The sequence below is a fragment of the Mustela lutreola genome, chromosome 2 (assembly GCF_030435805.1).
Source record: "Mustela lutreola isolate mMusLut2 chromosome 2, mMusLut2.pri, whole genome shotgun sequence".
NCBI lineage: Eukaryota > Metazoa > Chordata > Mammalia > Carnivora > Mustelidae > Mustela > Mustela lutreola.
The window spans coordinates 68785190-68810008 of NC_081291.1; the positions used below are offsets into that span (position 1 = coordinate 68785190).

Sequence of the window (24819 nt, forward strand, 5' to 3'; positions counted from 1 at the left end):
TTTCCAGGCTTCAAACTGACAGCTACATTATTAAAAGCAAGAGTGCTCTCCAGAGCTCCTGGCCGTTGCTGGTGTTCCACAGACCCTGGGAAGACAGTCTCTGGCAGGCAGCTCTAATGAAGCTCTAGCCACCGAAACCTGCTACTCCAGATCCACAGTACACTACGACACAGACGCTGGAGATGACTTTTCAAAGTTAAAGCCTGTTATTATTTTTTTCTTCCTACCTCCATACAACCCCTGACACTTCCCCTTCTGATATGCTGTCAAATGAGATTCATGAATAATTTAGCATTTACTTCCTCCTAGTTTTTTTTTTTTTTTTTAAAGATGTGAAGGGGAAATGGTGGGGAGAAAGGAAAGAAATACAGACAAAATGAAGAAAGGAAGAAGAAAAAGAAACACAGTGTGACCTAGAAAGTCAGTTCTTCCACAGAAATTCCCAAACGATGACTGCCCTCTTCCTAGTCATTAAAATGGTAATGATTACTGGACAACTCAGGGATAAGTTTCTTTGGGAGTGTTTAATTACCATTTACTAATTCAGTAACTTTATTTCCAACTGGATATGGGAAGCATGAGAAAAATCTAAACCATGGCGATTTCTGTTGCAAATTTGCTAAGATCTACCATGAAAGAACAGATGGTATCTAATGGTATCTTTAAAAAACACAGGCTTACTTGGCAAAGGATTATGGGAATGTAAAAAAAAGAGTTTTCTAAAGAATGGTGCCTTGAGTCTGTGAGTTACTGGTGAGCACTACTTTTAAGTTTGGGGAGATTTGAGGATATCCATCCAGTGTATTCAGATAGGTTCCTCATATTTCAGTGATACTGGGAGGGTTATGTGTGTCCTTAACAACGGTTCTGTTTCGCATGGCAAACAGCTTGTTTCTCAAGATACTGGGCAGGGGGAGGATATGGACTTCTGTTGCCCTAACTCGGTCTTCAAAGCATTTCAATAGAAAAGCAGATTGTGACTAGATTTAAAATGGAATGAACAAATTGAGCTCTAATTTTATAAACTGCAAGCCAATTGAGTCCCTGCTCTAGATCCTGTCTTTTTTGGTTACACTGAATGACCTCTTCTATGCGAACAGGCACATTTATAGGATAACAAAATATAGACGAGATGACAGCTGGACAACAAGGCCTTTACCTTTCGTGCAGAATTCCTGCCGTAGGTCTTGGCGACTCACTAGCGGCTTCTGTCGTTCTACACCAGGAAAATCCACACAAGTGATCAGAGACAACTGGAGTCCCATGTCCCCATTAACAGTTCGGAATGCCCATCGCCATGCGATTCCCTTACACGGTTTGACACATCGTCAACCTGAAAAAAGATGAAAAGTCAATAATAATAATTGAATAGTCATGGTAGGGTGAAGGACCAAATAAATAAGACCAGATTTCTAACACTAATGACCAACTTCCAGCAAATCACGTTCACAGCTTGATCCAGCCCCACCTGTCTCGGGCTGCCTGCTTCTTCTCTAATGAAGGCTACAGCCCGGCTGTTCAAGTCAGAGCGGCACCCACGCAGGGAGCTAAAATTAACAATTGCATTATGCACCGAAGATTACTCACTTCAATTTTAACCTTTTTTAGTGAAATCTTGCACTTTATATTAAAAAAAAGAAGAAAAAAAAAAAAAAGAAGAAGAAGAAGAACCAAGCCTGTGTGTTTGCCTCAGTGAGAATCCAGATCACCTATGAGCTAAAAGTCTTACCTCCTTTTTAACCAAAGACTTTGTTTTAATTACAGGTTAATATAATATACTTTAATGCTGTTTCCGAGACTCCTTTCTTTAGCAAAGTTATCCTAATGAAGCGTATTCAAAGATTTTGATTTAATGGGCATTACCTATGAAAGTGAAAAAAAGAAAAAGGGAAAAAGGAAACGTTCACAACGGCATGGCTGAAAAGAGCTCTCTCCTCCCCGCTTACAGTTTGGAAAGAATTCCTAATATTCTCCTTGGGCAGTGAACATGGTCTCCCCATTCCTCTCCTTCCCTATCAGGATTGCCTCCACCAGCTGGGCATTCTGCTTGACAGCACAGAAAGACTGTCAGAGGGATTCAACAGATTTGCAAACTGAGCCGGTTGAAAACAATCCACGCTATAATGTGCACTTTCGTTTTCTCACAACTCCTACAGGAGCCACGGCAAAGACAGCTTGAATGCAAACACAGAGACGGATTCCTAATAATATTTGCCAAAACCAAGCGGTGTCTCTCCCTTCTGCTGCAACTCTGGGGCATACCTGCTAAAGCCAACAGCATGCACACCTTTCCCAGCACACACCCATCTTTGCAAACGCTAACTGCATCTCAGTTATTTTATCTGAAGTTGAAAAACACTCCCTGCCTCACCCTTGCTGCCCCCTTCCCAAGTTTAAATGAGCACAGCCGGCTCCTCGACGGAATTTTGCTGTGGCTATATTAACAACATATTGGATTACAACACCATTTGTTGTGCGAGGGAGAAACAAATGTTGAAAAGGGGATCATGAAGACAGTCAATAATTTCTAGCCTTATTCATGTGTCATCAGAATGGCCAGTTTGGCTTTACAATATGTGTCTTTGGTTGTTAGACATTATACAGCTATCTATGAGAGCCAAGCGAACATGCATTGAGGACAAAAATGGATCGCTAATCAACAGTCATTTTAATTTTCCCATTTTGGCCAGTTTCACCATGACTACTACGACTAACACTCGATATTAACCAGAAGTCAGCATGTCTTAAAATTAGGATCTATTTAAGTAACCAGCCCATCATCTAATACGTTTCAGAATAGGCACCAGTGATGGATGGAATTACCACATGCTTTTTGGGTTCTGTTTTCCTTTTCCCAAAGAAAATGAAATTATCAACGATCACCGCAATCTTTTTGTCTTCTGTGCTCTGTTCCTCATATTTGTACAGTGGCATTTAATCCAGCAGGTGAAGAGCAAATGCAGTTTTCGAATCTAAGCCTTCGATGTGTTATTCCAGCCCCAGTAGGTGGATGCAAGATATAATTCTTTTCATGAAGAAAAAGGAAGAACAAACTGATATTCACGTAACCAACCCAAAGCGTGAACAGCCTAGATACATGTGTGTGCGTAATTACCGGGACACGTTTTGAAATAGCACTGAGCGCTAAAGTCAGCGAGGTATTTTATTCTTGCATGCCTGAATCATAAAGTCATCTTCCACCGAGATAAAAGGGAATACGGGCATATGGGAATGAGCAGAGAGGAACATATGGATCACAAATATTTTTGTAACTGATTAAAATTGTTCTCTTTGCTAAGAAAGCTGTGCCAGGGAATCAACACTACTCTAGCTTTCTGTCCGCCAAACTACCCGACTCTTGCACTGCTATTTAATTTTTATCTGTTCAAATTTTTCCCATTTTCACAAAGAAAGCAAAACTATTTTTGACAAATATCTTTTGTCTAGCATTTGATTAATGGAGATGCTGGCCAACTTTCAACTGTTAGAATGGGAAGGGTGGAAGGAGCAAAAGGAGACCCTATACAAAGGAACAAAATAAAACTACTATCGTTCTTTCAGTGGTAACAATATTGTAATCATAACTTAAGGGATAGTGTTTACCAAAGGCAGTCAATTGCTTGCAAAACAAGCTACAGGAAATTGATCAAGAGGGCTGTTTACTGTTTTTCATGAGGAAAATGAGGAAAATCACTACCACTTCTCATTATATTTAGGTTGTTTCTTCTTGAGCTTACGTCACAGTTGAAAACAGTAGCAATTGTGGGGTGGTAGGATGAGAAAGCCAGGGAAAGGGGAGCAAGGCGCAACCACTGGGTTGGCAATTGGAGAAAGCGCAGGATTAGATTCAAATTCCAGGAGTGATTTAGCTCTCAGGGGATATCTAAAATGGGAAATCAAAGTTGAATTTTATTAGCAAATAGGGAAGGTAGCTTTATTAGTCACTTTCCTCATAACCCTTTTACTAAAAACTAACACAGAATGATAAGATTACTTATCCCAAATCAATACAGGTAATGTATGATGAAATGACCCAATCAACATTTATTTGAATGATTGAAATGTTTCTACCCTAATGTATTGCTCTTCCTTTCTTTCCTTCTTTCTTTATTTCTTTCTTTCTTTCTAACTAGTAAAAGTTCTGCAACTGTATGCCACTTACAAATTGTAGGAATATTACTGATTTGTCAATGGACTGGGTGGGTTTTTGAAAACTGTGACACCTTAGAAACTAAAGGTACTTCCTATTATCAGAACAGTTATTCTGCTAATGCTTAAAAATATTCTGAGTATGTAAAGTTAAGTTTAAAGAGTAAAAAAATAATATAATTGGAATATGATCCTTTCAGAAATGAGATCAATCATGAGATGAACAGACTGTACAGACTAGCATCTTTCCAGGGCAATAAAACCAATAACACATTTTCACATAAGTTTAATTTCCCAAAGAAAATTTTCTTCTTCAATACAAGAAAAGGTCAACCAGGTGCTGTACCCTCTAATTAAACTCTTTGGTCAACCCAATGTACAGGCATTTTGTAAGATTCTTGAGTTACCCTAGCAAATGCCAAAATAACTAGACAACTGTTTTGAAAGAACCTAGGGGGATATTTAAGAAAAGGAATTTTCATACTAGGGGCAGAAACATTTTGCGTGAGTATTCTTATTTGAGTTTTAGGAGCTAGGCAGCTTATAAACATGTAGCATATCATATGTAGAATATCACTTTTTCTTCTTTAGCAAATGTAATAAACTAGACACAAACATAGCAGAATCCTAGTAATGGAAATAACTGATGTCACAGTTTCGGTCATAAAAACAGACCCACAATAATCACAAGCACCTTTAAAACAAGAGAGTTCTGAGCTCAGTGAAAACAGACAACAGAAAAAAGCCAAGTTTCCATTCCTCGTTTTTATAGCAAGTCTTATGGAACTTCTCTGCTCTGTGAAAGGATGTTCTACCTTGTGACATGATATTCAAGTCAACTAATATAATGTCAACAAAGCACTTCTTTTTCTAATACTACAAAATAAAAGTTGAATACCTCTAATGGATCCACATGAGAAATTTTAAAGATGGATTATGTAATTTTATCTTCACCATTCCCTTTGTGATTTTTCATGAAGTGGAAAAGGAAGATGACTTTTGCTTTTATGATTCTTAGATGTTTTCTCAGTGTATCCCAGAGTTAGGAAACATAAACTTGGGGAAAGTGTCTAATACACTGGATCCCAGAATAAGTTATTTGGATATCCCCATAGCATGAAGTAATTGAAGAAAGTAATGACATGAAATGTTGCTGGGATTGAGAGAAGATCTTACATTTAGGTTCTAAAAAAACAGGTTACATCACTTGGAATTTTTGGCTTAGACAAGAGGACACTTAGAAAGGACATCATAGCTATTTTCAAATGCTTAAATGAATAAAAATTCAGAGAAAGAGAAATTAGCCTTGGTCTTTCTCCAAAATTTAGAACTAAGAAAAAAAAAAAAAAAACTCTCTTTTTAAACATAGAACCACCATATGATCCAGTACAGTACTTCCAACTCCTAGATGTATATCCAAAAGGATTGAAAGCAGGGACTTGAACAGATATTTGTATACCTGTTTTCATGGCAAAACTATACATAACAGCCAAAAGGTTGAAAACAACCCAAGTGTCTATCAACAGGTGAATGGATGAACAAAATGCACTACATACATGGGGGATAGTGGAGGATATTACTCAGCCTTAGAAAGGAACAGAATCCAGATACATGCTACAACATGGATGGACTATGAAAATATTATGAGCCAGATGCAGAACAAATATCGTATGCTTCTACTTATTTGAAGTACCTAGAATAGGCCAGCCCATAAAAACCAAATAGATATTTCCAGGGGTTGTAGGTAAGGAAGAAAGAAGTTGTTATTTAATTGGTACAGAGGTTTTTTGGGGAATGATGAAAAAGTTATGGGTATAGATGTGATGATGGTTATGCAACACTGTAAATGTATTTAATGCCTCTGAATTGTACATTAAGGAAAGACTAAAGTGAGAAATATCATATTCTGTATATTTTATCACAATAAAAAAGAAACTACAAAACCTTTTTCTCCCTGAATATGATATAAATCGTAAGGAAACAAATTAATATACATACAAAGAGATTAAAAGCAAAAAATGGTAGTACAAGAGAAGGGACTGTCATTCTACTTTACAAATTCCTTCTGATATATCAGTAACATGTACATGTAAAGACAAGTTCTGTGGAAATAACCTGCCCAGGTTTGTACTGGACTCATACAGATACCCCGTAAATGGAACCATCATCATTCTTATCATCATGTTAGCAGTCTTGTCTTGGGCAAGATAAGCTTTGCTATCCAATTTCTTTTATCCAATGTGGACATATTCAAGAATAGAGAAGTTAGGGTGTGTCATTCAGAGAACTTTCTACTACACTTCTACCAGAATCAATGTGTGTGTGGTCAAAGTGCTCTCCCCCACACAAGGTAACAGACACTGTTCCTAACTGAAAAAGACAATTCCAGGCACATTCTTAGCACAGTGTAAACATGAGGCTGTCCATAATCTGGATGCGAGAGCCGGAAGTAACAAAGCAGCTAGCTGGTCAGTAGGAGCTTGTCATGTCACTGGCTCATTTTTTTTATTGTTGAAAAGGAAGATTTTCTGACCCCAAATCAATGCCACAGAGAACAGGGCTAATAGAACTGCTACCAAAATTGAAAATAAGCCAAGACTCTAAGAAAGTATTGAGGATGATATGGGTTTGATGGTGTGACTTCTAGGACTGGGACTATTCTTGGAAATTTTAAATAGTCTCAACTTTCATGAACCATACCAGCTAATCACCACCTTTATGCCCTGTCTCATCTTAAAGTCTAAGAAGGATTTATCCATTACAAGGTAGTCATCTGCCTCCAGCCAGGTATGATTTTAAAGAAAAAAAAAAAAAATGTGCAAGTACCCAGAAAGCCACAGCATTCCAAAGACCCTTGGCACAAGCCAATCTAACTGACATTACATCCAGTAAACTGGACGAGATTCACAAACATATAGTGACAGAGTGGGGTCAAAAACATTGTCATTTAGATTGGGGATCAGAGCTTCTTTTAATACCCTGTGCTCCTCTAATGATAACTCTCTTAGAAATCTAGACTGGGCTCACCTAATCTATGCAATTAATTTCCAGGATAGTGCAAGAGGGATCAACACGTTGTTTTCCCCGAGACCACTGTCTTCCCTCCTCTCACAGGAACCATAAATACTGCACAGAAATTGCACAAATGTATTGTCTGATGATGTATGGGTTTCTTTTCAAATTTTATTCTTAATGTCACATGGATCTATGTGGTTTTCTAGACATTTTTCTCAGCCTTTCTCTTTTAAAATCCTAAAAGCCCATAAACCATAATTATCAGAATGACCTAAAGTTATCTGCTAGCTATCTGCCCAATTTCCTCCTTCTACTTGTAGAACTCACAGTACCCATCTTTCCAGAAGCCATACAGGAAACCACATGCCTGCAGGATTCCCAGACAAAGTGTGCCAGGGGTTTGCAGGAAGGCATTATAAATTTTTAATGTGGAACAATTAATTAGAATCTATACTGGTGCCAGAACACATGTAACCTTTAGAAATGAATGTCTCCCTGATCTTCAGGCAAAAAAAATTAGGATATCAGAGTTGGGGAGTTGCCTTGTAATTCCAAGTATAACTAAAACAATTCTTTTTTTTTTTTTTTTTTTTTTGCCAAAACCAAAATGTTCCTAAGTAATTAGAACTTCCAGGAATCTCACTGACTTACACACTCACCCTAAACATTTCTTTCACTATCATTGTACTGTGATCAACAATGGACAATATTATTTCAGGGACTGGGGGGTGACCAACAGAAATGGTACTTTTGCTTGAGTGTTATTATACTCACAGGTATTCAAACTTCCAGATCCTAAATTCAGTTCAGTTCAACACAGTGTTTAAAAATGTCCTCTTTTGGAGGATCTCGATACTAAGAAAATAACCCATTATCTGTTTTCAGTTATTGTACTGGAGACACCTTGAAACAGAGCAAGGAGTTGTCACAAAACACGTATTTTCAACTCTGGCTTAAAAGATTCAAAATGATAAAAATTTAGCATGAGGAGAACTGGCATTTCCAAAAAAGGGAGGAGAGAAATATTAATTTTATTCAGCACATCTGACATGAACTCTTCTCCTTCATTCCTACAAGAAGTGAAAGAAGCAACTGTCACTTGAAAAACAATGAAACTTAACAACTGTGATGCAGTGATAGGTGGCAGAGTGGGAGCTGATGTTTGAGTTATTAAAACCTTTCTTGCAGGAGAGAAGAAAGGAAGAGACATGTAGATAAAATGAATAAAAGCAAAGATAAATTGATTAATTGTTACTCTGTTGGGTATTTGAAAGGACCATAAAATTCATGTTTTTTCCCAAATGAAAATTAGGAAAAATAAGAGGTTTTCATCATGATGATATCTTTATTTTCCCTTGTATCAGTGTGTAGTATCTGGTGCCATAGATTATGGATATTTCACACCTAATGTTGCCTTTTTCAGAATTATCATTACCTAACATCGTTACTAAGCCTAATCAAAAGAATTAACATAGGAGTTTAAATTACCTGCCCATGACCTCAGCGCTGCCTCCTCTGCACCCCACCCCTCCCAGCCCACAACAGAAGAATGAAAAGGTTTTCCAAGGGAGATAAGAAATCAGAGGGTTCTTCCCCAAAATAAAACACCAAAATGTCCTAAGGGTTTTAAGGGTCTCTGACTGCAGGGGGCGTGCTCTATTCCCAAAAGGGAGGGAGAGACGCATGAGGGAGAGATGTTAGCAGAAACGGATGTGTGCTGCCATCCCAAGTACAGCGTGGGGAATTTCAGGAGACACAGGCACAAAGGGAATTTCTGCTTATGGGGAGGGTAGCTCTCCGGGCTTTGATTGTACATTAGCATTGTGACAGCAAGCTCTTTCAACAGGATTCAACCACCACACCAACAAATGCTTTTCTTGAGGGTTCACTTCAACATGGATAATTTTGGACTATTTTCCATGGCTTATGACATTTCATCTTCCTATCAACGGCACCATTCGTTGCTCCCCTATAGTAGGGAGGACAGCAAGCGGCCTTCTTGTCCTGTCTCTTAAGTGTGTAGTCAACTGGCTGTTGACTCCTTCAACCACTGAATCCACAGGGTCTTCAAAATGCAAATGAGTCATTCCTTGAGGAGGGCCCGTATTTGAATCAAGTCCTTAAAAATTCCTCTTCCCCCACTATTCCCTAAGTCGCACCATGGCAGGGATTTCTGCCAGTTTCAGCCTAGCTCTGTATTAACTTCAGAGCTGAGAAGGATGCCTGGCACTTGGGGAAGCAAAGGAAGTGCCCAACCTCTCTCTGCAGTCTCATCAGTGGTGGCCGGGGGACTGTTCTGGTTTCTGCTTTCTCCACCTGAAAGCCAAGGCATCTAATCACTCAGAGACCTGCAAATCCATGTGGTAAGGGCAAAGGGAAAACCCCCAACATCCACTAAAAGGTCAAAAGGCAAAACCATGATGTTTTTGAACACATGGGTCTCAAGAAGGCTCTGATAGTGGGCTTTTGCATCGGAGAGAGAGTGGGAGCTTATTTATGGAGCATGTACTGCATGGAACATTCCATGACCTTCTAGATAGGATACTAGAGAAAGGAAAGACATGGTGCCGGCCCTGAGGGAGCTGCCAATCTAGCTAGAGAATTCAACAGACCGGGAGATTTAAGAGCAAAGCAATCTAGCCAACTAAAGCATATGACACAAACGATATAGGGCACTGCTAACCAGACACTTAAGGTTTTCTCTGGGTCTTCTGTTCTCAAAGGATAATTCTGACTAAAGTCTTAAGGGAACTAGTAGATACAAGGAACGGCACCATATGAAGCCCTCCCTCACCTGTCACCGCCCCTGTCAGATGGCAGTGGCACCGACGTCAGGTGCAGTGCTGCTCACTCTGCCAAGAGGAAGGGGTTCTCCCTCCATGGCATGTGCCAGCTCTGCCCCTTCTTGAACGTTAGAGCCTTTTCATTTTTTTTGCTGTGTTTTTCTCTCCTCTATACTGCTGAACATAGTGCTACACAAGATGACATAGTGAAAGCCCTGAAAACCCCGCCATGAAAACGAAAAAGCCACCGTGCTGAGATCAACACACCTGCTAGAGAAGAATTTAAGCGTCTGATAGGTGAGTCCTGCTATCCTCAGACTTCCCAGAAGAAGATGTCCCCAAACGGCTGCATAAGTGAATGTCTTCGACATGTTTTTGGGTCCAGTGGGTAGCAGCATGGTGCTGGAATTCTGCCTCCCCACAATGAAATCTCTCGAAAGCCTATTTCAAAGGTAGATGTAGGAGAGTAACAGCAAAACCATCACAGGGCCCGTGTGCGTTCCGGATCACAAGTGCTGAAGAAAAGGCAGTCAAGTGCTTCTCAGGGTGCCTCCTTTCCTGGGAGACAGGCTAGCAGTCAGCAAGTGGAAGGAGCTATTTATCTACAGAGAAAGGACTCCCAGAGACTCAGGTAGAACAAACGTACAGGAAACGAAAGCCAATGTGCAAAACAATGTCTCCACGTTTTTATTTTTAAGCTACCAAGAGTTTGGCTTGATTTGGGTCCTGCTCTAAATATAAGCATTCGGAAGCAATGTGTCAGATGACTAACGGAGCCACTGGAGAGGGAGTCCCCAGACAGAGGACCTGTGTATCTTGGACTGTTGGATGGTATTTAACATGCAGCAGACCCTGGTCCGCAGCACTTTGCTTAAAGGAGAAATGGATATTTTCCTGGGAGGGCAATGTTGTCAGGAAACTTCCAGCCCAGAGTCCATGTTTTTGCAGTGCCCAGGGCTTAGCCAGGAGACATACGGACTGGTGTGTGCCTGCTTGTGGTGGGCAGCCCTCCAGCCCCGGAGCCATCTGTGGCGATGCTGATTGGACCCCAGATGCTGCGCTTGGAAAGGGATCTAAAGGGAGCCTATGGTTGGTCATTTGAAGGAGAGAGGCTGCAGTTCAAAGTTGGCCTGCCTGAACATCAATCACAAGACTGCTCCCTTCCTCAAAAGGTTGCCCCAACCTCATGGAAAGTTTTTGTTATTTTTTTTAAACAAAATGTTTTCGCTTAAAGGGACGGTTGGTTAAATGTTAAAAGAATTGGTTGCTTTCAAGATGACAGGCCTTTGCTGCTGAAGGCCTTCTCCTCTGATGGCCTCTCCCACCTTGGACGTTCCCTGGAAAACCTTCTGACAGCACCCTTCCACCCTGAGAAACCCACATGGAGGGAAATGGTTTTTTTGCATTTTTAAAGGCTCTATATTCTTAAATACCTAATACAGTTGGATAATCTTATAAAAATACGAGCTGGTGTAAGTTCTGTGTGGTATTACAGCCTGCCAGAGTTAGCTGTTGAAGAAGAAAGAGAAAAAGCAGGTTCTGAGACAACTCTATGTAAAAGAGCTGACAGAAACAATTAACGCGTCAAGAGACACACGGACAGTGTCAACGTGAAGTGTTGAGAGAGATTAGCGTTTGGTTCCAGCGCTGAAGGTTCCTGTGACTCTTGAAGGAAAAGGGTCAAGTTGTTTGCAGGAATTCCCAAGGCTTCCTGATGGTGAAGTTGAAGATTAGGGCTCATTTTATTCATGGATTCTCTATACTGCTAGGCTAAGGGCCTGGAGGAGGTTATCCGTGTGCGTTGTCATTAAAATGAAATAGTCTTGAGGCTTAACTTGCTCTCTAGGCACTTCGATGGAAACTGACATTTCTATAAGGCATAAGGCTGTCCCAGCCACGTCAGTGCCTCCGATATGCAAACTTGCATCTAAAAATCAAATGGATATAGCATTCCTACAACAAAGTAGGGCAGCCTGATCCCTGGAATGAGGCTGGAAATTGGTATTGCACCAAAGAATAAAAACATACGTGAATGCAGTTTTTAAAATTTGCAAGAATGTACATCCAGGCTCCAGATTGGAAATGCCAGGCTGAAATTGTCTGGGAAAGAATCGAATTTGTGATTTGATGCATCACAAAAATAAAAGATCTGCCAGTCGTATATAATATGCAATACTCAGCTTTTGAGCTCCAGCTTATTTGTGATAACTTCAAGGTTTTAAACATAAATAAAAAAGAAGTCAGTCATTGTATTCATAATACATAGCAAGACACGCTCAGAAGTAGAATCTGTTTTTGCTGGATATGGTCTCCTAAATAAAAAGTCCAAATCCAGAAAAAGGTCTCAACGTGGGGCAACACTATACAGTGGGGGAAAAATCATAACTTTTCTTTACTCATAATGGTAAATTAGAAAGAAGGGGAAGGAGGCAGGGATGGAGAGAAGGGAAGAAGGCAGGCAGGCTGGCCCAGCTGTCAGAAACAACACACAAAATTAATCTGTGACAGTGGCACATGGGCTGTTTGAAGGAATTCGTGATGAAGCCTGCAAAACAAATTAATTTTCACAAATCGATTTAAAACTAGAAAGACAAAAAGAGCCAATCGCCCATTATTACTGACATTTAAACAGAGACAAGATTGTTCATTAGATAAATAATATGTTAGGGAGAGCATTGCCTTGTATTTGCTAAAGCACGGTATATAGGAAAATGTTCTCTGCACTTCCAATGATTACATATTTTCACTGGGAAAAAAAAAAAAAAGAGGAAGATATAAGGAATCTTCAAAAGTGATCCTGTTACCTTTCAAAAGTGATCTACACGATGACAAGAAAAGTAATTTGAATGTGTAAGTGCCAATGAATTCTAATTATAGTAACATGAATGACTAGCCTCACAAGGTTTACATACTAAGTAAGGATGAAGGTCTATGTATGCATGTATGTATATATGTATGTATGTATGTATCTATCTATCTATCTACCCATCTATCTTCTATCTATCTATTGTCTATTGACAGGGAGTGGGGAGGGAGACAGAGACAGAAAGCCTGTGTGCTTGTGCATATATAATTTGTACAGACCCAGGTCTTTGAAACAATCCTCTGAGGTCTAAAGTTATTCTTATAACCTGGCAGGTTCCATTGCAATTCTGGAAATACTGGCTTTCTGTTGGAAATTCTGCCTATTCCTATGAGGCTTGTGCAGAGATGCCAGTTTCAGATCAGGCCATGATTATTCCAATTCTCAGAGACCCCAGCCTGAGCAAGGGGACAGTAACTCATGAGCTGAACATGCATGCTATTCCCTTTGCTGGTAACCCACTGGGCTCACCAAGATGCCAAAGTTAAGGTGACTCTGCAAACCTCGAAAAAGTACTGCCTATCTAGATACTCCCTGCGGGCTGTAGCATTTATTCATGAATTCGGTGAGCCATATTTTAAAAGATTTTTGTCCTTAAAAAGGTGCTCTGGCTATCAGTAAAACCTACCTCATCACCTGGCTTTCTCTGGGCACAACCTAGGCTTTGTTGTCAATTATGTGCCCTGGTATCATTATTAAAAACTAGTTAGAAAATCTAGAAGATTTACTTTTAAAAGGTATTATGATGCAGCATTTTCACATATTTTATTTTTTCAAAAGTTGTATAAACAAATCAGGGGTAAATTTATTCTGTTGTTTTTTTTCTTTTCTCCTTAAAGCACTACAGCTGAATTATTTGGGCAGTTCTCTTAGTGAATTTTGGAAGATAACGGCAGGCTTTTCTTGAGATAAATACTGGGGCAAAATTTCTTTTCTGACAATAATAAGTTACTGATATTATATTCACCATGGTATATTTAAAGTGTACCCTCTAACCTTTTTTTTTTTTTTTTAAGATTTTATTTATTTATTCATGAGAGACAAAGGCAGAGGGAGAAGCAGGCTCCCTGCAGAGCAAGGAGCACTATGCAGGACTTGATCCCAAACCCTGGGATCATGACCCGGATGGAAGGCAGATGCTTAACAGAGTGAGCCACCCAGGTGCCCCCTCTAACCTTCTGAATACAAACTCTCTCTAAACACACACACACACACACACATGCACAAACACACATCTGGGATATATGTATATATAGGATGCAATAAATACAAAATTTCTTAGAAATAACATCTATAGCTTTCCCCCAAAATATTTGTTGCTCCTATTTTTAATATATCCTTATTTTAGTAGGATATGTTTCCACAAAAATGAATACTTCTGTATTTAGGACGACTCCTGCCTCCAAAATAAATAAAAACAAAGTCAGATGTTTACAGGATGTTCTAGTCTGCATTTCTGGTATACAGTGTTTAAACCTGGCCTATAAAAATCTGCCTTTTTAAAGTCTGTGTCTGTTCAAGGTGGCAAAATGCCTGCTCCATTGAGGGCTTCCAGAGTGCGTTACTTCGGAGTACTGGTAGATCGGTATCATTCAAAATTTCCTTGCAAGTTAAGCTATTGTGCCCTCTAATCCCCTATTTTAGACTAGATTGTATTTCCCTTTAATTAACTCTAAGAATCTTTCAGTGCTTCTCTCCTCTTCTTTTCTTTTAATGCAGCACCTCTCCAACATGCATTAAGAAGTAAGCCAAGCTGCAGATGCCGCTGGGCTTTCAGTGAACGCTGCAAAAAATACTTGCTTCTTTCGGGAGACTCCGTCTGTTACTTATCTCTCTCTTACCAAAGTTCTTTAATTTTTTTTTAATTTTTTTTTAAAGATTTTATTTATTTATTTGACAGAGAGAACTCACAAGTAGATGGAGAGGCAGGCAGAGAGAGAGAGAGAGGGAAGCAGGCTCCCTGCCGAGCAGAGAGCCGGATGCGGTATTTGATCCCAGGACCCTGAGATCATGACCTGAGCCGAAGGCAGCGGCTTTAACCCACTGAGCCACCCAGGCGTCCCCCAAAGTTCTTTAAAAACAGTGACTATCCTGAAACACCTGGCATTCAGTAATGGCTTGATGAAGCACTCATTTAACAAATTAATACATAATTTTAACAAGTCATGAGATTACAGTGCCTTGTCATAATGCAAAACTGTGGCGGTCTCCCTTTCAAATTAGCAGTTATTTCCCCATCATCATTATCATTGCCATAAATCACATTGGAAAAGAAAACTACTTTTACTGTGATACAATTTAAGATTTATATAAAAATAAAGGGGCACCTGGATGGCTTAGTCTGTTAAGCGTCTGCCTTCGTCTCAGGTCATGATCTCTGGGTCCTGGGATAGAGTCCTGATTCGGGCTCCCTGCTCAGCGGGAAGCCTGTTTCTCCCTCTCCCTCTGACTACTGCTTTCCCTCCTTATGCTCCCTCTCTCCCTATGTCTCTCTCTGTCAAATAAATAGGGGGCGTCTTAAAAAAAAAAAAGAAGTTTCAAAAATATATATAAATAAATATATATGCTAATATGAACAGTGTCAACTTGAAACAATTCCGATAATCTGTGCCTGACATTATTTTGATTAAAAATTTTAGTATAAATAGATTAACCCTTCAATGTCTCATTTTGGAGTAGAGGAAACTGAGTCACAGAGATATGAAGTACCCTAGCCAAGATTTCACTCTAGGAAAGGGTGGGACTAGAGTTCAAATCCTGACAAGACAAGTTCCCAAAACTTCAACTTTAACCACAATACTTTGAGATGAATGGTGATTCACGGGATAGAGTATGTACACGTGCTTACAGCTTTCTAAGTGTTCTCAAGTGAAACTATTTTACTCTTATATTCAAAAAAGTAAACATAAAAATTGAGAAGAAACCAAAAAATAATGAGTGAATTCAAATTGGCTATTTGCAATGTTAATTGAACCATGAAACGTGTTTGTGGTTGCAATGTAATTATCCATTTAGTCAGAAAACATGGAAGTAAAGACAATGCAGAGAATTGTTAATAAAATCAAAAGTACAGAATAATTACATCTAATCCAGTGTGCAATAAAAGGAACTAAGTCTATGAAAACATGTTTTAAATGGATGCCAAAGATGAAACTGAAGAAAATGACCCTACACACAAACCAATGTAACAAAATTTTTCAATCCACTTTTAAAATGTCAAAGGAATCTCAAAACTAGTCATATAAACACTGTGATATAAATTAAGACAAAATGTGTTTTGTGCTTGGAATAAATATGAAAATCAATACAACTCAGTTGCATTAAACAACCTAAGTCCATAAAAATTGCAAGTCAGACTGGCTCAAATTTCTTAAGAATTCAAGGATGTTTTAAATGGAGCCACTGACTTGAATATTGTGTTCTAAACAGACTTCCCTCTACAAAAAATCAACAAAAAGATGTCAAGAAAATTTAACAGTATGTGGACAGACCCTATAACTTCACTGAAAGAAACGTGATTCCCTTCTCCTTTGTCAATTTGGATTCAGAGAAAGATACATGGATGACATCTGTAATCGTCTATAGCTTCCTCCACGTATGCTCCTCTATTAGACCCTTTCACGGAGCAGTCCCCATATAGGTTTGTCACTTTCAAACAACTCCTGCCTGCAGTCACTGTTCTTTGAGGACAAGGAGCAAGTCTGGAGCTAACATCTGAGAATTTGGAGAAAGACCAGTCAATACCGTCAGCAATGATCTAGGTATTTTTAACACCACAACAACACACATCATGTTTTCCTTCCAAAACCATAACAAACAGAATGAACTGAACATCTTTTCATTTCATCTAATACTCTTAGTGAGTACCTGGGTAGGAACGAGGGGAACAGAGACAACTAGAACAGAACCTCCCTCTTTAGGAGGACCTGGACACAAGGCTTCGGAATTGTATTAATTGTTTACAAAATTCGGTGGAGTTCATTAAGTGGCTCTTCAAAACAGGGGTACTTCTAAACAGGAGGATAATGTCATGAACTCGTGATGTTTACCCAGAGAGTTTTTTCTCGCTTCCCAAATGTAAGAAACAACGGATCCTCAATATTTGATATGATGTTTTAACCTCCAAAATGGATGTATTTACATTAGGTAAAACAACTCTACAGTAAGCCCTTTTAAAAGACCTACAGTGATTGCTCTGTAGAAATAGATACATAGATGTGTGGGTATCTAAGTCCAGGTTTGATTCTGTAGGTTCTTTAGAATGTCCACAAATAGAATTTTGCTCAAAACTTTCCAGTTACTTTAGCTTCTTTACTTCCCCCTAAAAAAAAAAAAAGCTCTCTTATCTTTAATCAACATATTAAACAAACAAATAAACAAAGAAAAAGCTTAGGCCAAGGGCAATGATGATGCCCCAAATCACATGTCTGTCTTTGTAAAGGCCTTGCCACAATTGGGAACTCAGTTCTAGGGATGCTCCTCATTCACTAACCTTCCGAAGCTGCTTCTGTGCATATGTAGAAAGACATAAATATAAACAAAAAAATGCTTATATTAAACATATGCGTTCTGACTTAGGATAATGGTACCCTCAACTTTATCTTTTAAAATAATTCCTTGAAGTTCTGCAAATCCACTGACCTCAAAAGGGTAAAATTCTTGCTTTCTTCACCAAGCTAAGATTTTTCATATAATGTGAATGTCAGAGAATCATCCCCTAAATTAGACAACGTGTGCGCGCACACACACACACACACACACACACACACAGCAGGTGGGTTAAGCCACTCAGAATGTGCAAGTGACACTTCTCTCAGGCCCCTCCCCGAATGCCAGATCAGGCCACATTGCAGCCTGGGGTTGGTTCCAGCTCAGAGAACAGAGTAGCAGCTGCTGGGAGCTGGCAGCAGCTCAAGTCTCAGCTGTATTCTTGGCCCCCTGCCTCCTCCAAGCACTTACTAGGGGCGCGTGACCAAGGAAACAGCTGAGCCCCCACCTCCAAAAGGAAATGCAACCGCCACAACCCCCACCACCACCTGCTCTGGGGCCAAACAACTACCACATTCCTGCTGGCTCTTGCAGGGGTAAAATGGACTGCTGAATCACTCCTGAGCACGCCAGAGCTGAGGGGCTCTGCCTGGGACAGGCAAGCAAAGGCATGGTCTGACAGGCTGAAGCATTAGCCTGTCCGCTTTGGCAGGCGGCCTGGGGACCTGAACTTGCAAGGGAATCAGATCTGGTCCGGATGTTCAAATCACAGGGTCCTAATCAGATCCCGGACATTGTTTTGGACATTCTCTGTAGAATTGCACTCAGGTACCCCTTTCCTAAACAGAAATTTTGATTTTGACTTTCAAAATCAAAAATAGTGTGCTGAAAAATTGCGGAGAGCACAGGAGGCTGGCAAGTCATTTCCAAATTCACCGATTTCCAGGAGTCCTCTCAACACAACAGAATTATGAAAATGAAGTAAATGCATTAAATGTCCTGCTCCTCTCTTGGCCTGTGACTCACAGTGTGGCCCTCTTAGGTGCCCGGAATGCAGACACAGGACCGTGAAGGTCTGTGGGGATGGGCATGCTGCTTCCTAGCACAAGGCTCTGACAGCTTCAACTGCACTCACGTCAGCACTATTAAGAGACATCCATGACTTCAAACATTGTGAAATCTCACCCTCCTCTGAGGACACGCCTGTCCGAATCAGTCTCAGATCAACACAGGAGGTTACGCTTTATGCTATTAAAAATTCTTCTGGAGAAGGACAAAATGTTGACACTCTGTGATGCGCGTGTGGGGGTCTCTCATTGGATTTCTTCTGTTTGTTGTATCTTTTAAAATCTTCGTAATACAAAGCTTGAAGTGTAACAGTTTCTTTGGGATTAAATGATCTTTGGGTACAAATACTATGCCTCCAGTCCAGATGAGAGAGATTCTGATTTCTGGGAGCTGTTCTTTCCAGGGAGATCTGGTTCGGGTGTTTGGAAATCTATTACAGACTGTGGCTTCTTTGAAAAACTGACCCATGTCTAGTTAAGGTTTTTCTCCCTAGGAGTGATATGAGACCATTTTTTCTTCAACCCTGGTGTATGGTTTGAAACATACTAGCTCTAGGGCATCCTGGTGCTAATTTTTTACCTTTCTGGTCAACCTCACGGGTGGACACAGATCACTCTTCAAGGAAGGACCTCTTGGGGGATTATTTCAGCTGCAGACTGCTGAGTAGCCAATGCCACACTTTTTTCTAGAATAATTTATATCCAATAACTGATGGAGGTGGGAGCATAAGACCTGGCTATCTCCACCATTGCAACACAGCCTGAAGATCATTCTAGCTGGAGAACATCCCATGGAGTTGAGAGTTGTTCTCATCCTTTGGCCTGTACTGTGGCTTGCCTTCTCCCTCTCTGCCTCTCCATAGCATTGGTCCCAAGAACTCTCCACAGTAAACATCCCACATACCACACTCCATCTCAGAGTCAGCCTTCCAGAAGCATACCTGGGACACCTCAGGACATCCCTTTGGAAGGTGAAAATCACACTGTGGCCATAATAGAATCCAGCTTCTGACTTACTGGTTGGCTTAAAACCCTTGTTAGCTTCTCCAACACCAGACACTTCACTGCTGCTAATTCAAATCTTTCAATATTGTATAAAGGTATTAAAACACATATATACAATTTGCGTTTATACGCCAAACCATAATTCTGAGTTAGCAGTTCTTAACATGACCACATATTATATACTTCTGGTAAATTGAAAAAAAAAATCTGTGACTCCCCCCAAAGTTATAAATTCTCACTTACACATGAAATAGGATCCTATGTTTTACCTCCAATTCTCAGAGGCCACTACTAACTTATATAATTCTCCAACATCAAATCTAACATATGTCTACTTGTTGGCACCTCCAAAAGTTACTGTCCTAAATGTAATTCCAAAGCCACCAGCAACTCACATGATGCTGATACAGAGTATACACAAAGGATATCCATGTTAACACAGGAGTTAACGCCTATACAATGTTAAGCAGTTTATATAAATTATTTCATTTGCTTCCCCACAATCACAAATAATTAGCTATCATTGTTTCCATTCTACAGATGGGATAACTGAGACTCAGTCAGGCCAAGAAATTTGCCCAAGATTATACAAATTAAAAGACACCGACCTACCCTCACTTCAACCTCAAGAGGTATTTACTATTATTGTCTATCAAAGGATTCTTTTAGGGAATAAGTAGGACATAATAGGGTTAGTTAGAACTGATTGTGCTGATTTTTTAAAAATTTTATAGCCAGCCCTAAGAAATATGTAAGTGTTCTGGCTTCTCTGTGCCCAAATTCTAATAACAGAGCATCTTGAACAATTATAATAACAGCTAACGTTTGCATCGTGTTCCTAGATGTTGAGTGGTATTCTATGAACTTTGCCGGTAAGGACTCTTACGCCAGTAAGAGTCTGTCTTGATGTCCCATCATTTACCACTTCTTCCGGATAGGCATCGGAGAGGTGAAGTTTTAACAGCATGAATCATTATTCTCATGAGCACAGCTCAATAACTGATTTTCATATGAGGACAATGAACCAATAAGAGAATATTAAATAGTATTAGGTATTTGATGTTTTACAAGGCTGAGGAAATTCGTATTTAAATTGGTCAAAGTGAAACATGCAGTCTCTTGGAGGACCCAGCTCTCTTCGCACAGACAATCCAAGTGTGTGTGGTCATGTGTGTAATCAGGTCTGTTTACATAGTGGAGTCAATAAACAATTATTTACCCAGCTCCAACTAGGTGCATGGCATTCTGCTAGGAATCGTGAGAGGTACAACGATTTTTATGGTCCAGCATCTGCCTTGAAGAAATGTATAACGTGCTGAAAATGAAGACTCACTCAACTCAGCTTTTCAAAGACTCATCTTCTCTTTTTCTCCATTAAGTATGTAAACAGTGAATTCCAAAGGACTCCTTATCAAATATTTCGCTAATTTCCAAGGGAAAAGGTTAGATTAGACTAATTCATGATTTGAAGAAAACTCCTTCTCTTCCAATAGGATGAAGACAGTGATGTCCTACACGTAAGCAGGGAATATTTACTCAAAGGCCTCGGTGAAGAATTACGAGTCCGAGTCTGACAATTACTCATCAAGAAGTGAACTTCAGGACTGGAGTTCCTCATTATCTCAATCTGTTATTACACACACTGAAGAGGTGGGAGTAACCTCCCTCTATCCCTCCCAAGCATGTCTCTCTTTTTCCAGACCTTTCTCCAGGGATGGGATGTAGAAATCAGAAAGGAGGGCACAGGCTACAGCCAGTGGCAAGAATGGTCTAAAAGAGGTAGAGGAGCGGGGCGCCGGGTGGCTCAGTGGGTTAAAGCCGCTGCCTTCGGCTAGGGTCATGATCCCAGGGTCCTGGGATCGAGTCCCGCATCGGGCTCTCTGCTCAGCAGGGAGCCTGCTTCCCTCTCTCTCTCTGCCTGCCTCTCTGTCTACTTGTGATCTCTCTCTGTCAAATAAATAAATAAAATTAAAAAAAGAAAAAAAAAAAAAGAGGTAGAGGAGTGAGTTTGAAGCAGTGATGACCGTTTGGGGCAAGTGTGCAGGAAAAGGGGCTGGCAGAGTTTGACTGCTCACGTCTGGAAAGATCAAACCAGAATAAGTAGCCAAAGTCAAGAGCAAGCACAGCGAGTGGTCCTCTGCTGGCTAGACCCACCCTTTATAGATGTCATTTTGCTCATTACTCCATGTGGGGACAGACCAGCCCCTTGGGCCCCCCTGGGGAAACTAAAAAGAACAATTCAAATGTAAACATTTAAAAGAATTTTCAGTAATTTAGAAACAAGACCTTATGATTGTTTATGAAACCACCTTTTGCAAGGAACCAGGTCAAAAAGAGAAAAAAGTCAAGGTCGGTAACCCGGGAAGGCCTGAGAAGGATGCCAGGAAGGCTTGTTGGGGCTAGAGCATGGATCTGGCCCTTGGCAGGGTGTCTCATGCTCTCCCTGTGCCAGCAGATGGTGCAATGCACACCTGCGACACTTGTCACAAAACAGCTCTCTGCAGTTTTTATTACTAGCATTTACGTGAATATTTACCCATCTGGGAGCCAGTGTACATCTGTATCTCTTGATTTAGTTACTGCTGACCAGTAGAGTGCTTTTGGTAGAAAACAGGAAGCCTCTACACCAGTTGGAGCCACAGACCAACCCCTCCATCCTCCAAAGGTTTCCTTCTTTGGACAAACGTATTTTTATAACACGTGAGAGATTATGACTCAAAACCTATATATTAACCAAGATGAGATTAAGAAGTCACCTCCTCCTTTATCAAATCCCTGTCTCCTCACTGCCACTGCCTGCAGTCTAGTCTTCCTCTGTGTGCACACTGAGCGCCATTCAGGGCAAACACCTCCATTTCAGCACTCTTCACACAGGGTCCTAAATTTGTCGGAAGCTCAGGCTATATGCTCGTCAAGGTCAGGGACTGTGCCTTGCTTATTTCTGGATCTCTAGGACTCACTAAGGTATCTGGAACATAATAGGAAATTAGCAAATGGTTCTCAAAAGATCAATGTCTTCTGTGAATGCCTTCTGATTATCTGAACCAGGAGAGATGGATTACTTTTGCAATTGTTTAAAATATTAACTGCTGATAGTATATCGAGAGTATTATAAAACATTTAAGGCATGTGCATTGGGAAAAACTGGCCTTGTATGCTATGGTTTAGGAAGAACACAACTCAGACTATAGGCATTTTCTAGAAATATACTGGCCACCTATTCAAGAAGTCCACATCTTCTGGGGAAACTGGGCATAGTTTAATAATGACTCACAGTGATGATTTCTGAAATACTTTATCTGATTCATCCATAAGTACTTATTGAGTGACTAGATTATTATTGACTTCAAGGGGGTACTAACTAGCATTTATTTACTCAGTAGATCGATATATTAAGATTACACATTGTTGAAGATCAATAAGACACAATAATGCCAGATGCACTCCTTTCTATGAATTCTGGGACAAAAGATAGAATGATAAGTGAATTTAGGGATGTCTGGGTGGTTCAGTCAGTTAAGTGTCTGTCTTTGGCTCAGGTCATGATCCCAGAGTCTTACAGTGGAGTCCCTGCTCAGCGGGGAGGCTAGCCTGCTTGTTTCTCCCTCTGCCTGTCACTCCTTCTGCTTGTGCTCTCTCTCTCTCTGTCTCTCTCTCTCTGATAAATAAATAAATAAATATATATATATATATATATTAAAAAAAAAAGAATCATAAGTGAGTTGACATGTAGATCAGTGTTTTTCAAACTTTAGGTTATGATCTGTGAGGAAATCACGAAGTCAAATCATTGGTTTAACTTCAATTTTTAAAATGAAATAAACAGAACACAGGATAGAGTGGAATGAAATGAACTAGACTAGAAGGAGTAAGAATTAGAGAACCTTATGGCCCTTGGTAAGGCTAGGATTTCTTTTGTAAAATTTTCTCCCCCCCACACACACGTGTATATGTTTTGTACATGGGTACCTATGTCTCTGTACTGGGAGTTCATATAAAAGTATTTTTAAAAATAAGTCTGTCAGAAAAATCGCTGGAAGAGATCACATAATGTTTTCCTAAATGAAGAGTAATTTGAAATGTATATGTAACTTGTGTCTTGATTACTAAAGTCAGCGAGAGAAAATACTGGCTGTGAGAGGGTTCCTGCTGTGAAATCCAAACATTATTTGTGAGATGCAAAGACCTTATCATTTAAATATGAGGATTGATGCCTCTGATAAAGATAGAGCATCTTCGTTAAAACAAACAAATGATTATCTTGGACAACAGTGTAAACAAGTCCCTAATTCATGAAGCTGCTAATTGCTCATCCCAGCTGCAGAAGACTGGCCTGGACTCCACGTTTCAGCACGCGTAAGTGTGCATAACATTTGTACACTCTCTCTTAAAATGCAGCCTCACACACACCAGGGCCTGGGGGCCAACGAGGGTCAGTTCCGAAAACATCTGTTTATAAGACAGCTAGTTAAGCCATGAAGTGTTCACTTCATAGACAGATTTTCCTCTGTGGTTGTGATGGGATTGAACTCGTATTTAAATTACTTTATTTCCTCACAAGACCTACTGAGGTGTCACCAGGAGGAGAGCTTTGGAAGCAGATTTTTGTAGCCAAAGGACAATGATCCTTTCTATCACTTTTTTTTTTTTTTTTAACGTGAAACACAAAATTGGTATCTGAATCATGATACTCACAAATTCCCCTATTTGTTCATTGTTCATATTGGACTCACTTAAACACAGTTGCATTAACTCTTACTATAAACAGTAATAGTTAACATGTTTTTGTATATTATATTATTTGCCAAATGCTGCAAGGAACCCTTTACACATAGTGCTTTTATCGCCACTGCCACTCATCTCATCCACACACATTTAAGGAAGGGAGGAAGGGAGGGAGACAGGGAAGGATAAAACCTGAAGTTTTAGAAAAGACGAGTCCCTGACCAAGGTCAAATGACACTGATATTATTCAAACGTAAGTCTCAGATACCCATGCCCTGTCCATGCCTCCCTTCATGTTGTTCCATCTGTGCGCTTGGTATGTGCTCACTGAGAAGTAAAAGCAACACCTACATATACAATCATGAGTGATAATTCAAGAAAGTTGCCAAACCATGTAATAAGTATATTCTTTATCATAACAAAGTATAATTTCTGCTATCCTTAGCCAGCAAGATGCAATTATTCTTTATTAGTAAATTTGACTTGGATATCCCACTGGAACACAAGAAAAAGCATACTTAGTACTTGATACTTCTACTAATCTTAAAACTTAGAAGTAAATGAGCTACAGAAGACTTTGGTACCATAAAGTGGGGTGCATGACCTCTGTCCGAGCCAGAATGTTACCCTGTCTGGAGAAGGGCTGGTTCTAAGGTCCATGAGATCACATCTTGACCACCATGCTAGGATTCAGGTATGGAGATTTCTTTGAGGAATGTGCCAG

The 24819-nt window shown here is 40.0% G+C and overlaps 1 protein-coding gene across 19 annotated transcripts in view; it reads right to left on the bottom strand.

The window, feature by feature from the left end:
• The window catches only part of ARPP21 (cAMP regulated phosphoprotein 21), a 154732-nt gene that overhangs the window by 111987 nt on the left and 17926 nt on the right, over nucleotides 1–24819 (bottom strand). For 16 of the 19 annotated variants that reach the window (XM_059162152.1, XM_059162166.1, XM_059162159.1 and 13 more), the window contains exon 2: nucleotides 1160–1333. The gene's annotated coding sequence lies outside the window, so the exon portion shown is untranslated. The other 3 variants (XM_059162153.1, XM_059162157.1, XM_059162156.1) reach the window with 3 other exon arrangements.